The sequence below is a fragment of the Octopus bimaculoides genome, chromosome 20, assembly GCF_001194135.2.
Source record: "Octopus bimaculoides isolate UCB-OBI-ISO-001 chromosome 20, ASM119413v2, whole genome shotgun sequence".
Lineage (NCBI taxonomy): Eukaryota > Metazoa > Mollusca > Cephalopoda > Octopoda > Octopodidae > Octopus > Octopus bimaculoides.
Window position 1 is genome coordinate 20,735,899 of NC_069000.1, and position 5,757 is coordinate 20,741,655.

At 35.6% G+C, this 5,757-nt stretch overlaps 1 long non-coding RNA gene across 5 annotated transcripts in view; it reads right to left on the reverse strand.

Moving 5' to 3' along the window:
- The window catches only part of LOC106881631 (uncharacterized), a 385,740-nt gene that overhangs the window by 303,488 nt on the left and 76,495 nt on the right, over window positions 1–5,757 (reverse strand). For 3 of the 5 annotated variants that reach the window (XR_008266350.1, XR_008266345.1, XR_008266348.1), the window contains exon 3: window positions 4,874–4,916. The exons of the other annotated variants lie outside the window; for them this stretch is intronic. This is a non-coding gene — a long non-coding RNA (uncharacterized LOC106881631). The remainder of the gene's footprint in view (window positions 1–4,873; window positions 4,917–5,757) is intronic. 5 annotated transcript variants of the gene reach the window in all.

Below are 5,757 nucleotides of genomic sequence, written 5' to 3' on the forward strand. Positions count from 1 at the left end.
CATTGTCTCTCTACTACCTCTGTCAAATGAATCACCAAAATTGGCCTTTCATTATTTATAATCTGTACCTGTTTGTTTGGTTATGAAATAAAATACACAAAACGTGTTTCTGAATTACGTGTATTTACTTTATATACATATGAGTTGAAAACTTTCTTCTAGCATTCCACTTAATATCTATGTTCCATGCTGGCATGGATTGGAGAGTTATTAATGTAGAAATATGGTATCGTAGCTACTGACAGTTGAGAGTTGCGTAGTCTAGACGGCGTTTTTAGATTTCATTATTCTCTTTAACCCGGGCAACGCCGGGTATTTCCGCTAGTATATATATATATATATACAAATATATATATACATATTCCTATAGACACAGAGATGTGTGTATGTGTGTGTAATGAATATAACTAGTGTCAATGGTGATGCCTAGCTTTACAGACTATCAGAAAAATTCACTTCTCTCATAAAGATGTGCTTTTGTGCAAAATTTCAGATTACTTGGTGCAAAACGGTGACCAGCAACTTGGAACATAGTGATATACAGGCATGTATATACACAGACACGTATATATTTATATATATGTATATATTATATTTATATATATATAGATAAATATAATGTATATATTTATACATATATATATATATATATATATATATATATATATATATATATATATATATATCATATAGGTAGAATCATGAAAAAAGAACTCCATCCAGTGACAGATAAATATCAATTTAATGCACATTACGAAAGAGAAACTAATAGTTTTATTAGACAGAGATCGCTGTCCTCCCCCTACGAGGGAGGACATGTATACAAATACGTATGTGTGCCTATACATATGTATACCTATACACATGTAGGTGTGTATGTGCTGCCATGGCTGTGTGGTTAAGAGGCTCGCTTTGCAACCATGTGGTTTTGGGTTCAGTCTTAGTATGTGGCACCTTAGGCAAGTGTTTACTTCTATAGACCTTCGTAGAGGGAGGACAAGGATCTTCGTTTTCTTTTTTACATTTCCATCTCTGATTCCACTTTTTGCATTAACTTTCCCGTTTTTCTTCTCTTTTTTTTAAAACTTATTTTTTCATTGTCCAGGGTCCTGTCTTAGCAAATATACTTAATGCATAAATAGAGTCTGAAAGATTGTTAGGAGATACATGCCCTGTTTATAAATCTGCCTATTCAACGTATCGTAAAAGCATGAAACTATTAGCAGCTCATTTTTAATGTGTAATAAGTTGATATACATACATACATATATATATATATATATATATGTGTGTGTGTGTGTGTGTGTGTGTGTGTGTGTGTGTGTGTGTGTGTTCTTATGATCACGTTCATTCAAGAAGTATGTGATCAGAAGAATAAGAATGCAAAAATGAGAACAGTCGAAGACAAATTAATTACACTCAAACAGAAGTTAAAACATATCAGTGAAGCACGCCAGTACAAGAAGAGAGGGACTGAAAGAAAAATAATAAGGAACTCAATTCAAATCAATCAGCTGTATATACATGCATGAGGGGACTATCAATATATATTGCAGAAACCCCCTTTTTAGAAAGATACAGATTTATTCAAAATATTAAAAAAAAAAAGCATGGAAAGATGATATGAAGTTTAACCAGTATACAATGTAGCTTGGGAGAATTTCGAAAGAAGTGTTGCTCCAATTTTAGTGGAGCAGCATAGAGCTTCCATAGTGATTTCCTTGAGATCGTGACTCAAAAGCACTAGGGCGGGGAGATATGATTTCAGATACTAGTACAAAAATGCTAACATTCTATCGAAAGTATCTTATCGGTTTCTATCAGAAATTTCTCATGGACATGTAAACATATCAAGCTGGTTGGTGCTGATATAAAAACAAAACTTATACCCTCAAGAAATTCCACACACAAGAAGAAAAGCAATCGGTCAAATACATACCTGAAGATAATGTATACAGCTTATCTAATCTTTTCTTCGAAGAATAGATTTAGACTGATTGAAAAGGTTAGTAATGATATCATCATAGCTGGTTAAGCAACTGGAAAGAAAGGATTTTGTGCCAGTGCTGACCAGCGTTTTACTAATTAAACTGTGGTGTCAGACGTCCGGCGGGAAATTCAGGATAGCTCATAAGAAGACAAAAACACCAACTTAACACGCTGTCTTTTTGCGAACTAACAATGTATTTCATGTGTATGAATGGTATAAAGAATTTTGAACTCGTTGCATTATTTCCAAAGAATAAATTGATGGAGTTTACTCACGATAAATGTCCCTCAATGGCAGTAAGGGGAGCAGAAAATACAAGCTTATATGGTAACGTGTCTATCGATATTTCTTATATTAGACGAGAGATATCTAGGAATGAGTAAAAAGTATATCATATGATGGAACTCGTAACAAAGAACGGATAACCAGGTAATATAACACTAGATCCACAAATATTTTCGCATGCAATAAATCAGTAACGCACATAAGGAATTATCAACCAGACGCTGCTGATATTTGGTTTATTATTATCAAAACGCAAAATTCATATTCCACACCAGAATTTACGAGATTACGTGTGAAGTAAACAATCTCTACTTTAAGCAAAAATCAGACAGCAGGGGCTTAACACCAATTCTAACAGCCTTTCAGTGTTGAAGTGCATCAAGTCTGCAGACACGAGGTGCCTAATATCAAATTTTTACACAAGGTCAGCAATTTCGAGGGAATGGATACGTTGATTACATTGACCCGTTGCCTTATACGAGGTGCATCATTTTAAGGAAGTTGGGCAAGTGGTCCCGATTGATGATCAAGGATACGTAGTTATGGTTTAAATGAGTACACACACACATACATACATACATACATACATACATACATACATATATGCATGTATATATACACGATTATATAATACATACGTACAAGCATGCATAGATGCATGCAAAGATACATACATGCAGGTATACATGAATGAATACATGCATATATACATGCTAGCATATACAGGGTGCCCCAAAAAGTAGGTTTACAGTTATCACGTAGACACTTTAGATTTCTTTTAAAACATTTTATTACATTTAAATTTCTATCTTACAATTAACTAAATTAACATAGTTTCATATTTTTTTTATAATTAAGATCTAAACTGTTAATATATGAATGCGAAAGAGATAGTTGAATAATTGTAAACCTACTTTTGGGCCACCCTGTAAGTGTGTGTAAATACAACGTTGACGTCTAAATTTCAATGAAAGAGCCTTGTTTCTCACTTACAAACCGATTCTTTCTTCACTGACGGGTAAATCGAAAACTAAAACCTGGAGACTATATACATGCATGCATAAAAAAAAAATGACATTTCGTCGATTATGACGACGAGTATACCAGTTGATCCGATCAACGGAACAGCTCGCTCGTGAAATTAATGTGCAAGTGGCTGAGCACTCCACAAAAGGCGTGCCCTGAACGTAGTTCATTTTTGCCAGCTGAGTGGATGGGAGCAACAATAAAGTGTCTTGCTCAAGGACTCAACGCGCCACTAGGAATCGAACACACGACCTTACAATCGAAATCCGAATATCCTAATCCATATGCCACGCATCTTCACACATGAATGCATACGTACATACATACATACATACATATATACATACATACATACATGCATGCATACATACATACATGCATACATACATGCATGCATACATACATACATACATACACATACATACATACATACATACACACACATACATACATACATACATACATACATAAAAACATTCATACATACATACATACATACATACATACATACATACATGCATGCATGCATGCATACATACACACATACATACATACATACATAGTAGCACAATATTTTTGTTAACTTCTTTAAAAATATTGCTGACAATTTGCAGTTTTCCCTCTCAACGATTTTTATAATTATTTTTTCTGTGGAAATACAAAAATAATATATCACCGTTGGTTTTCTATCAACTCAATTGTTCCAATCTTTAATGCTTTGATTTGCCGTTAATTTTCTGCCTCTTCATTTAATCATTCTTGTCTTCTCACGATTTCAATGAATTAATAATAGACACAAGAGTACTGCTTTAAATATTCAAATTCCAATAAATACGATAGCATCTTAATGTGTTGTTTAACCAAAAGTTAGTAAGCGAGTAACTGTTATTACGTCACTGATAATATTGTATTATCAAATTGTTTCCACATAGATTTACAACTTGTTGTCATGCATTCTTTACAACACCAGTATATACGTAGAAGTGGAGGCGCAATGGCCCAGTGGTTAGGGCAGCGAACTCCCGGTCATAGGAGTGCGGTTTCGATTCTCAGATCGGGCGTTGTGAGTGTTTATTGAGCGAAAACACCTAAAGCACCACGAGGCTCCGGCAGGAGATGGTGGCGAACCCTGTTGTACTCTTTCACCACAACTTTCTCTCACTCTTCCTGTTTCTGCTGTACCTGTAATTCAAAGGGTCAGCCTTGTCACACTGTGCCACGCTGAATATCCCCGAGAACTACGTTAAGGCTACACGTGTCTGTGGAGTGCTCAGCCACTTGCACGTTAATTTCACGCGCATGCTGTTCCGTTGATCGGATCAACTGGAACCCTCGACGTCGTAAGCGACGGAGTGCCGACAATATACGTAGAAACAGACAAGCTCTGTACATACAGAGATACTTCCGCGATGCAGTTTCAATTTCAGGTCAATTATAACTCCTCTAACAATATTAGAGTAAAAGGAAGTCACTCTTCATATTTCCCTCCACTAAAAACGTGGTGTATTTGCTTAAAAACAATTTATCAGTTATAAATGACGATGCAGAAAATATGATATGATATGATAATACCTTAGATCATAGCCGAGGTCTCGTATAGTTTGTTCCGTTGTCCCTAGAAAAACAAAAATCTATTAAAGAGAATTTAAAACAATAGACTTCACATTTTATACCAACTTATTTTCTAACGTAGAATATACTAAATGCCATATTCGTCAATCGTCGCATTATTGGCTTTAACTTTTGGCACAAAGCCAGCAAGTTCTGGAGAAAGAGTAAGAGCCAGCAAGTTCGAGAGATTACGTCGACCCTAGGGTTCAACTGATACTTATTTTATCGACCCGAAGGATGAAAGACAAAGTTGTCCTCGGCAGAATTTCAAGCCAGAACGAGAAGACGGATGAAATGCCGCTAAACATTTTGCCCAGCGTGTTAATGATTCTACCAACTCGTAGATTCTACCAACTCGGATATAATATTGTAAAAAGATTTCTGGAAATTCTTCCCAAATTTTATATTTTTGGATTGAAATTACAAATTCTTCATTTATATTTCACTATACCAAATTATTTTAACGTATATCATCTTCTATGCATGATATTTATGAAGTTATATATCTACAGATTAAAATGTACATTTGAATGAAAAACAGAGTAATGTTTTTTGGTGTAGAGTAAATGCTGCTTCCTACTCTCTATCTTTCTCTCTCTCTCTCCCTCTCTCTCTCTCTCTCTCTCTCTCATACCCTCTCCCCACCCTTTTCTCTTTACCCCTATTTCTCCCTCTCTCTCTCCTCTCTCCTCTTTCTCCCTCTCTCTCCCCTCTCTCCTCTTTCTCCCTCTCTCTCTTCTCTCTCTCTCCCCGCTCTCCTCTCCCCCTTCTCTCCTCTTTTCTCTTTCCCTCTCTCTTTCTCTCTCTTCCTCCCTCTCTATTTCTTTCTCTCACACACACCATTT